This window comes from Marmota monax, unplaced genomic scaffold (genome assembly GCF_021218885.2).
Source record: "Marmota monax isolate L192 unplaced genomic scaffold, Marmota_monax_Labrador192_F-V1.1 WCK01_AAM20220418_F8-fsc01356, whole genome shotgun sequence".
NCBI classification, from domain to species: Eukaryota; Metazoa; Chordata; class Mammalia; order Rodentia; family Sciuridae; genus Marmota; species Marmota monax.
In genome coordinates, this window is record NW_026692765.1 from 25,242 (window position 1) to 44,014 (window position 18,773).

General features: G+C 38.7%; 1 pseudogene; it reads right to left on the reverse strand.

The window, feature by feature from the left end:
* Nucleotides 1-15,854: 15,854 nt before the first annotated feature.
* On the reverse strand, nucleotides 15,855-16,783 carry LOC124094364 (olfactory receptor 1A1-like; annotated as a pseudogene).
* Nucleotides 16,784-18,773: the final 1,990 nt, after the last annotated feature.

The window sequence follows — 18,773 nt, forward strand, 5'->3', positions numbered from 1 at the left end:
CTGTCTGTGTGGAAAAGTGCTGTAGGGGCATGGATGCCATTCAGCTGGGCCAAGGACTGTCCAAATCTTCAGACCCTTTCAATGCTCTGAAAGCTCACTTGCTACTCTAGGTGTCTGTGTTCAGATGTTCTCTCCCACCAGGAAGGCACTCCTCTAGGATGAGGGCTCAGTCTTAAGACTCTGAAACCTGCTCACCCACCTCAGGGTCCAACAGCTTGCAGCAATCATTGGACATCTTGTGTGTGTGTGTGTATGTGTGTGTGCATGTGGGGGGTGGTGTGGAGAGGCAATTATTCTACCTACTACACAGGGGAAGGCTTTACTGAGGAGTATGGTCAGGTTGTGCTCAGGTTTCCCCTGAGTCTTATTTTTTTGAGTGTCTATTGGGTCCAAAGATGCTACTGACCTGCTGAGCAATGATGAGCCTTTCTCTGCCCCCTGGGCTTCTCATTCCAATAATGACTTCACAGTCTAATTCTGTAACGTTGCACTATCAGTTATTAATATAATCCCATTTCATTCAGGCCCAGTCTTGTTTGTTAAACGTCACATTCAATTCAGAGCTGTCCCCACCAATCCTTTGGCGTAGGCTGGCCTGGTAGGACCAGTCTTTTGCTTTGGGACTCCCTTGTTTACTGAAGTTTACTCAGGCTCCTCTGAGTTCTCTTTTTGACTCAGTCTTACCCTTAAGTCCAGTTTTAGCTGAGACTCCTACTAAACCATTTTGAGAATTCCCTACCCTAGATATCCAAATCAGGTACCCACCCTTCACTCTTGATACCTAACCAAGTTCCTCTTAGTAATTTTCCACCTTAGAATTACCCTGAAAATTGGTTATAAATCCTCACTTGTCCCTGTCATGTTTCAGGTTGGGTTTAATCTCTCACTGCTGTCTCAACAGTTTTGAATAGAGTCTTCCTTGCCTGTTTAACTCTGGTGACATTTCTCTTTCCTGAGTGGCTGGAAAAAAACAACCTTTGTCTCCTCTGCACTTCCACATTAGAGAGGAGAGGAGCAAAAGAGACCTCTCATTTTGTGACTGTCCCTGGAAAAGTCACAGGTTATTATATGAGTACTCTGAGAAGCAGACACCAAGAAAAGAGTGACACATTTATTTAGGGAAAGGCCCATGAGAGTGAGGAAGGAGCTGGGGAAGGTGGAAAGCTGTCTCCTGTGAGGAAGGTCTAACCTTGAGTGAAGGAGAGATGGAGGATGGATGGAAGGTTGGATTGAGGTGACTGGGTTCTAAGATAAGTTCAGCAAGGTCACTGGGGTGTCCTCTAGCCAGGGTTCTCCAACTGAGGTTTCCCAAATATTTCTAAATGGAGCCTAAAATAACTACTTCTGCTACACTCAGTCATTGGGTGGGAGCAGCAGGAAGCCTGGCTTTGGTGGAGTTCCAACCCAAATCCAAGGCCCCAGAACTGGCAGGCTGATGTTATAAGTCCTGGTCTGAGTCTGAAGCCCTGAGAACCAGGAGTGTTGTTTGATAGCAAGAAAAGATGGGTGTTTATGCAGTTTTAGCAGAGACAGCAAACTGCCCTTCCTCCCCCTTTTGTTCCTTCCAGGCCCTCAACAGATTGCTGATGCCCACTTGCATTGGTGAAGGTGATTATTACTCAGTTTACTGATTCAAATGCCAGCCTTTCCTGGGAGCATACCTCATAGACACACCTAGAGATAATGCTTGCCCAGCTCTTTAGGCACTCCTTAGTTAAGCTGATACATAAAACTATCATACAAGTAAGATTCAATCCCTTCTTCATAGAGCCAGTCCTCCTCTTGTGTTGCCTGGGGAATGAGGGGGGAGTATGGCTGGAGGAGGTGGGCATTGGGGACATGCCTTTGGGATACATATTTTGAATCTTGTGAGTGGAGTCTCTGTCTGCTTCTTGATCATCATGTGAGCGACTTCCCTCTACCACACTTTCCCCCCTTGATGTCCTGCCTCACCTTGAGCCCCAAAGAATGGAGTTGTTTATAGACTGAGACCTCTGAAACCCTGAGCCCTCAAATAAACTGTTCCTCCCCTAAAGTTGTTTTTCCCCTACTACAGAATCCTATTCATTAAACATAAAAAGGACATATGGGAAACTTTATGCTCATAAACTTTATGCTCATAACCTAAAAAATATCTGACTGTTTGATGAACATGGGGACATTAGTGGTGCTAAAGTAATACTGATGGTATAGCCTCCTACTGATTACTGTTTTTCCCGATGACTTTGTCTTTTCAGTTCTGGAGATTGAGCCCAGGGACACTCTACCACTGAACTATAGTCCCAGCCCCTCCCCCTATTTTACATTTTGTAAAATTTAGAGACAAGTTCTTGCTAAGTTGCCCAGGCTGGCCTTGAACTTGTGATTCTCCTGCCTCATATGGAGTCACTGGGATTACAGGCATGCAACACTGTGCCCTGCTGCCCTGATATCTTTTTTTTTTTTAATTTTTTTTATTGGTTGTTCAAAACATTAAAATGCTATTGACATATCATATTTCATACATTAGATTCAAGTTGGTTATGAACTCCCAATTTTACCCCAAATACAGATTGCAGAATCACATCGGTTACACATCCACATTTTTACATAATGCCCTATTAGTAACTGTTGTATTCTGCTACCTTTCCTATCCTCTACTATCCCCCCTCCCTCCCCTCCCATCTTCTCTCTCTACCCCATCCACTGTAATTCATTTCTCTCCTTGTTTATTTTCCCATTCCCCTCACAACCTCTTATATGTAATTTTGTATAACAATGAGGGTCTCCCTCCATTACCATGCAATTTCCCTTTTCTCTCCCTTTCCATCCCACCTCATGTATCTGTTTAATGTTAATCTTTTCTTCCTGCTCTTCCTCCCTGCTCTGTTCTTAGTTGCTCTCATTATATCAAAGAAGACATTTGGTATTTGTTTTTTAGGGATTGGCTAGCTTCACTAAGCATAATCTGCTCTAGTGCCATCCATTTCCCTGCAAATTCTATGATATCTTCAATAGTTGCATGGATGCATGAGAGTTTATTTAACTTGTTTCATCCAGTCTTTTGTAATGGCAAGAAGTACAACAAAGAACTTTCCCTTCCATAATGTCTTAGTTCACACAGGCAAGTATATCCATAAGATAAATGCCTAGAAGTGGTACTACTATGACAGAGGACACCTGCCCTTAAATATTTTTAGGTTTTTGACAACTTATCCTTCAAACTAGGTGTGTTAATTTATCCCTCTATAACAATGTGTGAAATTCCTTATTTCTTTACCCTCAATGAACTTTAAAATTCTAGTCTGATAGGTGATATAAAGTATTCCATTGTAGCTTTAATTTACACTTTTCAAAACTTATGGGGACAGTTGGATATATTTTTTGTATTTAAAGGATATTTGCATTTCTTTTCCTGTGGAATTGATAATACTCTTTGTCATTTTGTATTGGGTTGTTAGTCTTCTTACTGGTTTGATTTTTAATATTAGGGAATTATCTTGTTGTTTAATTTTGTTGAGACTATTTTTTCAGTTAAAAATATTGAGGTCTTTTTGGATTTTTGAATTCCGTGTAACTGTTTTAAAAATGTATATAGCAAAATTGATCAGTTGTATCAGGAAGGAAGATGTTCAGGTACAGGAAATAAAAACACAGCTCACTATGCCCTTTTTAAAATTAATTGATTTGTTCTAATTTTTCATACATGACAACAGAATGAATTTCAATTCATAGTACACATATGGAGCTCAAATTTTCATTTCTCTGATTGTACACAAAGTAGAGTCACACCATTTGCATATTTACGTATGTACCTAGGGTAATGATGTCCATCTCATCCCACCATCTTTCCTACCTCCATATCCCCTCCCTTCTCCTCCCTCCTTTTCCCCCTATCCAAAGTTCCTCCATTCCTTCCATGCTCCCCCTACTCACCCCTATTATGGATCAGCATCCACTTATCAGAGAAGACATTGGCCTTTTTTTTTTGATTGACTTACTTCACTTAGCGTGATAGTCTCCAACTCCATCCATTTACCTCCAAATGCCACGATTTTATTCTCTTTTAATGCTAAGTAATATTCCATTGTGTAGCCATTGTGCTTTGGCTATTCTGGGTCCCTTATTTTTCCAGATGAATTTCATGATTGAAATATACCAGTTTCTTTATCCACTCATCTATTGAATGGTATCTAATTTGGTTCCACAATTTAGCTAAGGTGAATTGTGCTGCTATAAACAACAATGGGCTGTGTCACTGTAGTATGCTGTTTTTTAAGTCCTTTGGTTATAAATTGAGGAGTGGGATAGCTGGGTCAAATGGTGATTCCATTTCTAGTTTTCCAAGGAATCTCCATACTGCTTTTCAGTTTGGTTGTACCATATTGTAGTCCCACCATGAGGTCGGAGAAGACCACTGTGGGCAGCCCCTAACTTTCTGTCCCCGACTAGGCGGGCTGGAGTCAGCCCCAGCCAGGAGCTCCCAGCCAGAGCAGAGATCTTCTAAGGTCTCTTAAGTGCTCACTGTTGGAGACCCAACCCCACGTAATGTCAAACATGGATGGAACTGGAGGACCTCAAGCTAAGCCAAATAAACAATTCAGAAAGACAAGGATCGTGTTTTCTCTCACGTGGAAGATAGAAAAGCGCAGCAGCGGTGGCGGGGATTGGATCTCCTGAAAATAGAAGGAACACCTTAGAGTACAGGATGAGGATTAGGGGAAGGGTGAGGAGAGGGAAAGGGGGGGTGGGATGGGAGCTGCAGGGGAATGAAATAGACCAAACTGCTATTCAAACTATTATCATGTATCATTATGTTAATAATATATTAATAAAATACTTTAAAAAATCAAGCACATTAAATGGCAGCTACACTCCAGAGTAAACATTATTGGTTGGTGATGCTCTAAAAGATTTGAGTTGCTATCGACAAAACTGCCTTACTAGTTTTTGTATACATGGAAAACGTCAGTGGCGTGCAGCCTGTCTGTGGAAACACAAAGATGAAATTTAAGGACGGTTCTCCCTTCAACAAATTTCCATTCATTGTAGGAAGTGTGGTCAGCAGATCGCCCAGGCATCAGGGTTTGCTTTAGCCTCCTTTCCCAAAGCCATACCTTTTCCAAGGTAGCTCAAGCTGACTGAGCGAGGCAGGTGTGTAAAGACTGTCCATTTGGGCCTATATGGAATAACTCTGATGTTCACTATTCACTCCAGATCTCCCTGTTAGTTTGATTCCTTCGAAAATTCATGTGTTGAAACTCAATGGCCAATGTGATAGTATTAAGAGGTGATTAGGCTTTGAGAGTTCCTCCTTTTAATGGTGTCAAGGCCCTTATAAGTGAGGTGTCATGTTAACTTTCAGCTCTCTTTCCCTTCCACCTTTTGCCATGTAAGGGTGCAGCATTCCCCTGTTCTGAAAGATGCAGCAACAAGGCACTATCCTGGAAACAGAGATCCAGCTCTCACTAAACAGCCCTTTATTTAGGATTTCCCAGTATCCAAAATGGTGAGAAATAAACTTCTACTTTAATAAATTACACAGTCTTAGGCATTCTGTTATAGCTGCACAAAATGGACTAAGAAAGTTGGCCAAGGCTCCTTTATGCTTGCCTGCAATTGCACTTGACTAGACATGTTCTATGTCTGTTAAGTGCATTTAGTCTAAAATGTAACTCAGGTTCAGTGCTTATATTAATATTCTATCTAGGTGTTGAAAGAGAGGCATTGAGGTCCCATAATGTCATAGCATTGAGATCTATCCTTGCACATCAATTAATGATGTTGGGTGCACATTCACAATTGTCTTCTTGGTGAATTAATCCTTTTTTCCTCATGTAATGACTTTGTCTGTTTTTACAGTTTTTCACCTAAATCCTATTTTGACTAACATATCCCTGTTCTCTTTCAGTTTCCATCTGCCTGGAATATCTTTTATTATTATTTTTAAATCCCTATGCTTCAGTTTGTGTATTTCCTTAACAGTAAAGTGAGTTTCTTGTAGACGACATATGGTTGGATCTTCACCCTCCCCTTATCTATTTAGCCATTCTATATCTTTTGATGTCAAAACTTTACATTTATTTTTTGTAATTTGTATCTCTTAATAAATAATTCTAGTTGTGATTTTGTCTTTTTTCTTTTGGTTGGCAGTCCTAGGCCCTACACATACTACTAGGCAGGCAAGTGCTCTACCACTGAGCTTTGTTCCCAGTCTGGGATTTTGTCTTTTAACTCTCCTGATAGGGTTTAAATTGTTTTACACACACCACTCATACAATAATAGGAGATGCTTTTTTTTTCATAATTTTAAGCAGTCCTTTATCATTGGACATAAAAATTTCCAATTTCTTCATACTATAAACAATTTTGATGAGCTCTATCTGTTATTTTATTTTTATTAATTATTATTTCATTTGTACAATTTTATGGGTTATATTGTGATAATATTTTACATTCTATAAATAATTCTATAGATTATAATGATCAAATAAAGGTAGTTAAGGTTTTTATTAATTATTATTTCATTCATATAAATTTATGTACAAATTAAATAATAATTAATAAAATATCTCCTTAAGCATTAAATTTTTTTAATTAACATGTAATAATTGTATAGATTTATGGGATACAGTGTGATATTTCAATATATGTATGCTATCTGTATTGATCAAGTCATAGCAATTAATGTTTCCATCTCTTTATTACTCTGTGTTTTGAAGCTTTGAGCTCCTCAGTTTTAAGGAATTCTGAGTATGACTATGTATTACTCAATCCATTGAGGTTCTCACTTTCATGTTTTTGTTATTAATTAGCAACCTTTGTTTCAGCTTAAGGATTTTCCTTTGGCAGTTCCTATAAAGCATGCGTAGTGGTGATGAACTCCCTTAGCTTTTGTTTGGAGGAGTTTTTATTTCTTCTTCATTTCTGAAGGACAGTTTTGCTGGGTAAAATGTTCCTGGTTAGCAGGCTTTTTTTCTTTGGCACATTCTCCCCTGGCCTGCAGGGTTTCTGCTGAGAAATCTGTTGGAAGCTTTACTGAGGGTTCCCTTGAGTGTGATATGTTTTGTGTCTCCTGTTGCTTTTAGTATTCTTTCTTTGTCTTTGATTTTCGACAATTTGAGGGTATGTCTTGGTGAACTCCTCTTTGATTTGAATTTGATTGGTGGAGATTTCTGGGTTTCCTGTCCCTGGACATTGGCATCTCTTTCCAGATTTGGGAGGTTTTCATCCATTATTTTTTAAAATTTTATTAGGTATTATTTTAGTTACACAAATTTATGGGGGACACTGCGATACTTTGATATGTGTATAGAGTGTGTAATGATCAAAGCAGGGTAGTAAACACTTTCACGAATAAGGAAGAGAGGAGCCCAAAGGCTCCAGACACAAAGTAATGATAAGGAGTATAAATGATAATTACCCTGATTTGATTAGTACCTATTATGTACATGTATCAAAATACTACACTGAATCCCATTACTCCTTTTATTTATTCACATCACTATTTAAGTTTTAATATTCCTTTTTTAAACTTTTTTATTTATATACAACAGTGGAATGCATTACAATTCTTATTACACATGTAAAGCACAATTTTTCATATCTCTGGTTGTATACAAAGTATATTCACAGCAACTCATGTCCTCATACATGTACTTTGGATAATAATGACCATCACATTCCACCATCATTTCTAACCCCATGCCCCCTCCCTTTCCCTCCTATCTAGAGTTTTTCTATTCTTCCCATGCTCCCTCTCCCTGTCCCACTATGAATCAGCCTCCTTATATCAGAGAAAAAATTGGCATTTGGTTATTTGGGATTGGGTAACTTCACTTAGCATTATCTTCTCTAACTCCATCCATTTACCTTCAAATGCCATGATTTTATTCTCTTTTTATTGCTGAGTAATATTCCATTGTGTATATATGCCACATTTTTAATCCAATTTTCTGTTGAAGGGCATCTAGGTAGATTCCACAGTTTAGCTATTGTGAATTATGTTGCTATAAACATTGATGTGGCTATGTCCCTGTAGTATTCTGTTTTTAAGTTCTTTCCGGATAGACTGACGAGTGGGATAGCTGGGTCAAATGGTGGTTCCATTCCCAGATTTCCAAGGAATCTCCATATTGCTTTCCATATTGGCTGCACCAATTTGCAGTTCTTCCAGCAATGTATGATATATCTTTTCCTCCACATCCTCACCAACACTTATTGTTTTTTGTTTTCATAATAGCTGCCATTCTGACTGGAGTGAGATGAAATCTTAGAGTAGTTTTGATTTGCATTTCTCTAATTGCTAGAGAAGATGAACTTTTTTATATATTTGTTGATTGATTGTATATCACCATCTGAGAAGGGTCTCTTCAGGTCCTTGGCCCATTTATTGATTGGGTTATTTGTTGTTGGTGTTTTTTATGTTTTGTTTTGTTTTTTGGTGTTTAACTTTTTGAGTTCTTTATATACCCTAGAGATTAGTGCTCTATCTTATGTGTGAGGGGTAAAGATTTGCTCCCAAGATGTAGGCTCTCTATTCACCTCACGGATTGTTTATTTTGCTGAGAGGAAATGATGTATGTGGAAACACTCTGAATGTTAGAGACTTATTGTCAATTGGAGGGACTATCATGGGGATGACTGAGGGAGTCCTCTTCTTGATCAACTCCTCAAGTTTCTGGTATTTTTCCAGCCCTTTTCAGTATTTCCTCTTCATCCTGGGCTTGCTTTTGTCCCTCTTTCAGACAGAAGCAGCCTCAGCCAGGATATTGAGCTGGTGATTTATTTGGGTCAGGTCCTGAAGTACAACTGCACAGGAGAGAGGAGAGTGTGGGAAATCTGGGCTTCTTGTACAAAGGGGTGTGAATTGTCCAGGTCAGGAACAAGGACATGACAGAGAGTCAGAACGACATGAGGCTATTACCCAGAGGACTTGAGGGAGGAGAAAGCAAAGGGTTCTGGGGAAGAAGTGAATTTCCCATCAGAAAGAACACACAGTCAGGCAGCAGGAGCCTGTGGACTGAGAGATTGTTTCAGAGCTGATTAATACTCTCAGGGCAAGGAGGTGATGATTGCGGTCTCTTTATACAATAAGGTATCGAATTATGCAGTAATGATGTGGTGGTCTTTTGGCATTTGAGTGCAAACTAGAGTAAGCCCTTCTAGAAACTGTGTATCCTGAATCTTTTATTTGTTACTCATATACTTCTCCTGTGGTTCTATACCATTATTTCTTGCAGTGGGCAAGTGCAGCTTTGAGCTGAGGATCTGCCCAACATCACAGTGTGATTTGATGGCAGAGAAGAGTGGTGACTAGGAGTTCCATGCTGTGTATTTGCCTTGTGTTAGCCCACCACCTGGAGGAAGGAGAAAACCTGGAAACTTGTGACCAGCAAAAAGGAGGCTGCTTGCCACTTAGAAAAAAATAAAGAATTGTAGCTGGGTGTGCTGGTGCATGATTATAATCCTGGCTACTCTGGGACAGGAGGATTGCAAATTTGAGGCCAGCTTTAGCAACTTTGTGAGACCCTCTCTCAAAAATAAAAAGGATTGAGGATGTATCTCTGTGATAGAGAGCCCCTGAGCTCAATCCCCAGCACTGGAAAAATCAACAATGACAAAACACACAAACAAACAAAAGAATTACAACAGAAGGGACTGGAGTATAGCTCACTAAATGCCTTGGATTCAATCTCCAGGACCACGAACAACCAAAACCAAAACCAAAACCAAAATTAAAAGATGACAACAACAACAAAAAGAATTTGCAAATTAAAGAGGAAACTTTCACTCCCCACAGTGACCTAAGTCTTGGGCACCCTCAGCTGCCATGTCTGTTTCTGCCATGGAGAAAGGTCTTCCACCTCCTTAGACTCCAGCAGAAACTACTTTCTTCCAGTCAGATTCTCTGGGACATCTGCCTGACAGAAGGGAAAGTAGGGGGCAGATGACAAGATCTGGAAAGCCAGAGGACCTTCAGAAGAACAGAGGCCTCTGCTTTCTAGTGCTTAATGCAAGAGTCTCCTGCACTTTACTGAGTGCTGGGGTCACTTGTGATGATTTAAAGCAAAATGCTAATCCCCTGTCCTTTTCCCATAAAGTACTGGTTCTATTCTGAGAACCAAGTCCGTTTTACCAAGCACCTGGCAGTTCTAATCCCTTGCTTAGGAAGCTTCTCTGAGTCTGGAAGAGTGAGTAGGTTCTGGACCTTGGTGTGCTCAGATGGTCCTCAGAGGCACAAACCCTTCTATTATGTGGCTCAGCTGTGAGGGGGAGATTGCAGGGGCAATATGGGAAAGGACTCCAGACTCGCAGTAGGCTCTGGCACCTCCTCCATTCTGTCCGTTCTACTAGAGCACAACCTCCCTCACTCACCTGAATAGCCGTTCTTGCAGGTGGTGGGAATCACAGGCAGCACGGCATGTGGTAGTAATTTGAAAACCTACAACACTTAAAAGATTTGAAGATACCTTTAAACACCAAGAGGTTAGATTACATATTATGTGAAAAACAAAATAGAGGTGAGAGGGAGTGGGGGGGGGCTGGAGAGAAGTGTGGGGAGCCACTCTGAATGATTTGCATCTTTCGTTTAGGAGCAGAGAGGCTTTGACTGTCACTATATCTCATAGTGACTTGGACATTGCCCTGATCCTGGAAGTTTGAGGATGTGTCTTCAGACATAGGTGTTGCCCTACAGCCCTTGGGTCGAATGACACTCACCTGTCCCTTGTAACTCCGCCCCTTCTTACCTTTTTTGGATAGAATTTTCTAAGAATGAGGGCCCTCCCAATAAAAGCCCACTTCCAAACGTGCTCTCTCTCTCTCTCTCACTAGCCTCTGGAGACTATCCCTAGCTCTCCCATTTGGGAAGCTTGAGGCCAAGAGTGGAGGAGCCTTCCTGAAGCTTGTTTAAAGGTAAAGTGTGTGTCTGTGTTTTATTTGGTGTCCCTGGAAATTCATACAAGCAACCTTAAGTTCAGCTGCCTCTGTGGGCCGGGGGTGGCAGAGACTAGAAGAGAATGTAAGCCTGAGACCTTACCCACTGCTCTGTGTGGTTCTTGGAGTTCTCTGGTTCAGCTGTCTCCACTTTTCTCCTATACAGGCTAAAAAGTGCATAAGGGACTCTAATGCATAATTTTCTGAACAGGGCTTAACCACTTATGTTTTTGACTAAAGATGAGGAGCAGGAACTTGTTCCCTGGGTTTCAGTCCCTATAAAAAGGGAGACAGAATTTAAAGCTCTTTATGCCCTAATTGGTCTGGAGGATCTGAGAACTGAGGCTTGGATCCCAGTTTCATGTAGAATGGGGCTGAACAGGGCCCATTTATCAGTTTTGGAGAGGCCTTGGGGAGGCAATCCCAAGATAGCTTCTTGAGATGAACACAGACAATTGCTCTAATATTGATATTTATAGGCAAAGATCTTGGGCAATGAGTCTAGTTTACAAGAAGTAAACAAACCATTACCGTGCATCAGTCCTAAAAGTTGCCCTAGGAGTAAGGGTAAATGAAAAATAAAGAGGAATCCATGCATTCTGTAATCCAGCTTTGAACCATTAGAGATCTGGAAAATCTCAGACACTAATCTTGGATCAAGATGATTTCAAATACTAAGTAAAAGCAACTGAAAAAAAATTGTTTGGAGGAAAACAATGTCCCTTAGACTTCACATTATTTTTCTCAATATTTTTTAAGGATAATATTCAACACATAAACAAAGTAGACATACAAGGAAATAAGATTCCAAAAGCAAGAACCAACACATGGAAAGCATGTAGGAATTCTGTAATTAACAGACACAGGCTGAACAACAATGATGCTAATGTGTTAGGTAATAAAATGAAGCTGGGAAGTTAAGAAAAAATTTTTAAAAATGGAAACATCATGGGTACTTAGGATAAAGGCCCACTGGTAGCACTCCAGAGGTTAACCTGCATTTCCTATAGTGATGACTTCCTGTAAGGGTACCTTCATGTTCCTTCACATCACCCCCTTCCTATCCTTACCAACATTTATCTTGTATTTCTTTGATAATGGTCATTCCAACAGGTGTGAAGTGATATTTCATTGTGGTGTAATATCTGTTCTTATTAATTTAATATTGGCTACATTCTCTATTGTTTAACAATTGTTATATTGTGTATGTCTATTATATTTTGATATAGTGTATATTATATAATATATCTACTACATTTTATTTTGAAGGTTATGTATTTGAAACAACTCCACCCTAAACTACCATCAGACCCATGATTTCATCAGCATTATTTTTAGCTAAATAAAAAAAAGTGAGCCAATATGAAGTCAGTTTAAATACCTGTCACCCTTTTTAACAGTCACTGTCTCATGGCCAGATTTGCTTGTTTTTATCTACAATTTCCTCCTCATCCCCTAGCCCTTTAGATTAGTTTGAAGCAAATTCTATATATCATATCATTTCACTGGTAAGTGTCTATGTGTATTTATAAAAATAGAAATGCTTAAGAAAGAGTTATATATTTATGTATTTCTTAAGGAAATAACCACTAGGCCATTATGTCACTTAAAAATTTAACACTGATTTATTTGTATCACCTAACATCTAGTATGGTTCACATTCCTAACTGCTTTACACTGGTAAAATAATTCACTGCTTAAGAATTAGAAAATAAAAATAAAGAACAAATGAAACCCCAAATCAAGAGAAGGAAATAAATATAAAAAAGGGAAATAAAATGAAGAATTAAAAAAATATAAAATATCAATGAAATACTTTTTTTAAAAAAGATGAATTTGACAAGATTTAGCCAGGTTACCCAAGGGAAAAATAGAGAAAGAGAATTCAAATAAATAAACAAAGAGATGAATAAGGAGACATTATAATGGATACCAAAAACTATAAGGATCATTAGAAACTTTTATTATGAACAATTATATGAGAACACGTTGAAAAATCTAGAAACGGATAAAATTCTGCATAGCACAGGAAAACAATTAATAGGGTAAAGAGGCAGCCTACAGAATGGGAGAAAATCTTTACTAGCTATTCATCTGACAAAGGATTATGACTGTGGTCATATATTTTACCTACCAACGTAGTACCCCTAGTTTCATTCCCCTGACTATCTCATCTTGAATTTCCACTCATCTGAGCCTGTGGTCATTTGTTTTTAATGTGCTTCAATGGCATACGTGTATATTCTTGAAAAAAATATTTTGTTGTTTTCATTCTTTATAGCCTTATAAAAATGGTATCAATAATAATCTTTGGGAATTTGCATTTTTTAAATGTAGTATTTTGTTGCTAAGATTCAATCAAATTGTAGTATGTCTCATGAAAAAAGAGATTTCTCTGTTGATGAGGGTGATTGACCCCAATGACCAAGGGCATCATGTTATTGCTATATGATGGAGGACAAAGAGGACTGTCTGGTGCTGTGTCTGGGATTCCTTTTAATATTTCCATGACTAACAAATAAAACAAATAGCAACTCCATAAAATAATCTTGCCCCTAAATAGTGCTTTTGAGGATTTAGATTCCCCCCAAATAGAAGTCACCTCTACAAGTGAAGACTGAGGGGCAGCTGAGTGGTCCTCAGAGATTAGAGTATCAGAGATATGGTCATCCCTCCTCCATGTCCCTAGGTCCGGATGACCACCACCACCTTTCCCTTTCATTACTCTGGTCCTACAGGAAGTCACTTCTGCACTCAATAATCATTGGGCAACCTCAGCATTCTTTTCCCTTCTGTTAATCTTTTTCAGAATACACCTTTGTATCAGATTCTTTGTATTCAGTGTTTTGGATTTAAATATAACAGATGTGATTTCTGTTTCCTTAAACATCCTAAGTAAACTTCATTGACGTATCAGCTATCAAGGCTTTTCCAAACTTAGTCAATCCTAGGGTTTACATGGAGAAACTTAAATTACTGTGTTAATATTATTTCAGGACAGCATACTTGACAGAATCAAAGGGAGATAGCTCAGAAAGATAGGGGTAGTAGTTTTTATTTGCAATGAAATCTATACGTATACACATAGATTCTTATGATTATTATAGGAAATAAAAAAAGAAGGTCAACTTCTCTTATCTAACTTAATGCAGAGGAATAATATGAGTTTGATTTCAGCAGTTAGGTGTTTAGACTTCTTCTAAGAATATATATTTTCTCAGCTCTTTTTCTGTAGTGTTCTCTTTGGCACTTAATATTTCTCTATAGAAAATATTTGAAATATTATATTTGACCTTATTGAGTTATACCCATAGCAGAAATATTAACCTTGTATATATTATTTAAACATATTATTGAAGGATTCACTTATTCATTTAACACAATTTTATTAAGTAGTTACTATATGTCAATTGTTCTAACCACTGAAGTAGAGCAGGGAACAAGATAGATCTCCAACCTTCACATTCAGGCTGGGAGAGACAGAGAACAGATAAAATTTATGTGACATTTTCATTGCCTAATCTTGAAAATGCCCTAATAAAATACCTTTATTTATTGCATCCTGTGATCATTAATTCATACAAATTTATAATTTGTAATCAAATCCTTTTCAGTTTAAAAGAAGAAAATTGTGATAGTTCTCATCCTTGGTGTTTTAGGGTCCCAGAAGATGTTAAAATGTGAGTACCATCATTTTCAAACATTCATGGACAAATTCTTGGCAATATGAATTAAATATAGAAGATAATAATTTTATATTTTATCTTGCAGTTAAAAAGTGGATAATAAAACAACCTGTGTATTATTCTAGGATATACTCAAGCCATCTTTTAAGAACATTATTTTATTGGAAAAAATGAGATCGATGAGAGATCATTTATATGTCATTAATGTTTTGAGAAAGTTTTCTGATTTTATCATAAGTAGAACAAAACTTGGATCATAGGGTCCCTTAGTGGGTATTCAGTGATGTGCTGAGTTAACTCTGTTTTGGGAATGTTACCTACATAATCAGAATTAATGGCCAGAATTATGGCCTTGTCTTCCCTGCGCCACTCAGGAGAAACCCAGTCATGTCATTATCAACACTGGTCTTTTTTCTTCATTTATTATATGCCACCTAAGATTTTGATCATTGTAGCTTTATTTTGTGTTGGAATGAATTTATACCAGCATTGATTTTATTTATTAGATCAGAATCATTATTCCTTTAAACCATGAAAAATCTACATTACCATCATTTTAGTAAAATTTTAGGGAGAACTCTATGATCTTAAAAGACAGTCTATTTTAATCAATATGAAGGAAACATAAAAAGATATTCCCAAATTCCTCAAAGATTTTAAAGATGGATAAATTATGTCCACTCCAATTATTTGTAATCTTTATCTGATTGCATATCAGAGACATTATTGTCATTCACCCATTCTACCTCTGCCAGCGTTTACTGGGTATACCTTATATGACCAGGATTGTGAAGATAGTCTTATGTGAATACAGCTCTTGCCCTCAGAGGCTTGCAAGCCTACTAGGCAGGATTAAACATAATAGCCACATAAAAATGCTGACTTGTAGTCTTCAAAGCATGAGCTACTATGACCACTCTCTGTGACACCAGCAGGGCAGATACTGTTGTTTCAATATGTAGATGTAGAAGCCTAGGCTCAAACTTTTTTTCGACTTTACTCTGCTAGTCAGTTGCATAGGGGGAATGTAAACCCAATAGCTTGTGCTGCTGATCAGCCAACCAAAATAGAAATGTGGTCAAAGTGATAATTTCCATAAGTTGTTTCACTAAATGGTTATAAGACTTTGGAGACTAGAGATTTATGGCTGCAAAGTTTAAAGGAAGTTTCTTGTAAGAGATAACATTGAAGGTGATATTCCAAGTTCCTCCCAGTGGTGAGCACTGTGTGCAATGTATGACCTCACATTGGTTATGAAGAGCTTCTTCTCTGAAAGAGTTTCTTCAGAGCAGCCTTCATGTCTTGGTTTCTCAGACTGTAGATGAAAGGATTTAGCATCGGGGTCACTGTCATGTACATCACAGCAAGCACAGCATCCTTTAGGCTGTAACTCATCAGAGGTCAGAAATACATGCCCATGACTGTCCCATAGTATAAGGAAACAGCTGTGAGGTGAGACCCACAGGTGGAGAAGGCTTTGCGTACACCCTTCGTGGATGGAATGCGCAGGACCGTGGAAAAGAACGAACATAGGAGACAACGATGCACAGTAATGGCACAGAGAAAACACCAACCCCTAGGTACATCATCTTCACGTTCAAGTGTATGTCAGAACAGGACAGCTTGAGCAAGGGGGAAATATCACAGTAGAAGTTGGCCACTTCCTTGCTGCCACAGAAGGACAGACTAGCTGTGAGCAGAGTGTGAGGAAGGGCATTGGCATTTCCAATCACCCAGGATGTAACCACCAGCAGGACACAGGACCTTGGACTCATGATAGTTGTATAATGAAGAGGGCGGCTGATGGCCATGGCTCGGTCATATGCCATTGCTGCCAGTATGTAGCTTTCTGTGTTGACCAAAGCTATCATGAAATACATCTGTGTCAGGCATCCCCCAAAGGAGATGGCTTTGCTGCCCAGGAGATGATTGGCCAGCATCTTAGGGATGGTTACAGAGGATAAGAAGTTTTCAACAAGGGAGAGGTTGGCCAGGAGGTAATACATGGGGTTGTGGAGGTGACTGTCAGAGAGAATGGCGAGGATGATGAGTAAGTTTCCCACGACTGTGATGGGGTAAATGAACAGGAAGAGGATGAAGAAGAAATCCTCCTGATCCTGCTGACCTGTGACTCCCAAGAGGATGAACTCCATGGTAGAAGACTCGTTTTCTTTCTTCATGGTTCCTTTGACATGAAAGGTGAGGAGAGTCCATAATAATTATTAGTGCCATTACTGTGCATTATGATGTTCTGTATGCAACACTTTTGACTCTAGTGATAGGCTTTCTCAATACCTGCCTTCATAAAATCCAGAGATACTCAAACTTTGGAGAAACATTTCTGTTGGTCTCTGGAACTAACTGACATTTACCAGGACACTCATGTCTAAAAAATGAGCAGTGTGTGAATCAGAAGTATTCATCCTCTGTGGGAGAAAGGTACACTCATACATGGCTGGTGGGGCTGCAAATTGGTGCAGCCAATATGGAAAGCAATATAGAGATTTCTTGGAAAACTGGGAATGGAACCACCATTCGACTCAGCTATCCCTCTCCTCGGTCTATAACCAAAGGACTTGAAAACAGCATACTACAGGAACACAGCCACATCAATGTTTATAGCAGCACAATTCACAATAGCTAAACTGTGGAACCAACCTAGATGTCCTCCAATAGATGATTGGATAAAAAATGTGGCATATCTACACAATAGAATAGTACTCAGTATTAAAAGAGAATAAAATCATGGCATTTGCAGGTAAATGAATGGAGTTAGAGAAGATAATGCTAAGTGAAGTTAGCCAATCCCAAATAACCAAATGCCAAACGTTTTCTTTAATATAAGGAGGCTGATTCATAGTGGGATAGGGAGAAGGAGCATGGGATGAATAGACGAACTCTAGGTAGGTCAGAGGGGAAGGGAGGGGGCATGGGGCTATAAATGATGGTGGAATGTGATAATCATTATTATCCAAAGTACATGTATGAAGACATAAATTGGTGTGAATATACTTTGTATACAACCAGAGATATGAAAAAATTGTGCTGTATATGTGTAATAAGAATTATAATGCATTCTGCTGTCATATATAAATAATTAAAAAGAAGTGCTCATTCTCCCCTATTAGCATGCCATAAACACCCAAGACTCAATCATTTCATAATTAAATCTCACATTCCATGGTCTACAGTCTTTGTTAGACCTTAGGGAAAAATTGTAAGCATGTGACAAATACAGTTTATTCATCCATTCATCAGTGTATATGTCATAGTCCCTGCTCTCAAGGACCTGACAATGTAATGGAGAAGCCAGAATCACACACTGATTGTATTATACATGATAGGGAACAGACGGCATTTTGGAGTTTTTGACTAAATTCTCCAGGGCAAGGATTTCTTAGTGGAGGGACTGGCCTGGAAATGTGGAATTGTTCTGTAGACCAAAGAGTGATCCCAGACCCCATAAGGTGATGGGTCTGTAGGGGCATTGGGAGATTGTAAATCACAAGGATCACTGGGTTTAGATTCCACCAAAATAGACCAGTGAATTTTCTCCCTTGGTGTCCCATTTTGGAAGTAGACTTTACTACTGTTACAGAGTGTGAGAATCATAGGCCACCACACTTATTGAGCAAAATTGAAAGGGAAAAAAGTCCTTTAGTGAGCAAGACAGGTAAGCGACTGGGAGCAGGCTAGTGCCTCAAAGAACTCCCAGCACTTGAATTGTGGAAGCACAGCGTTTATAAAGACAAAAACCACCAAAACCACAAGGAGGTAGGTGAGAAAAGACTTTATTGAGACAGATATTTTGATTACATGAGAGAATTGTTTTGATTATACATTTCAGAGCCATTTTAGTTGTATATCAGGGCCATAGTCACCTTTATATTGTGTGATCAATTAGTTGCAGTAATCTGAGTTTTCATAATTAACTCACCAATTTTCCTGAAGAGGTTTTCACTTAAAAACTAATTAAATCTATGATTAATTCAATCACCAAATCTCAGTGTTTCTGATAGTAATATGTGAATTATATGCTAGGCATGAGAGATGTAGGTCTACTTATCTCTGTCATATCTAATCAGGATGTGCATTCTTGTATCTACATTTAAAGCAGTTTGGGTTTGTCTTTTAAGATGTCTTTTTTTTTAATCTTCATCTAGAATTACT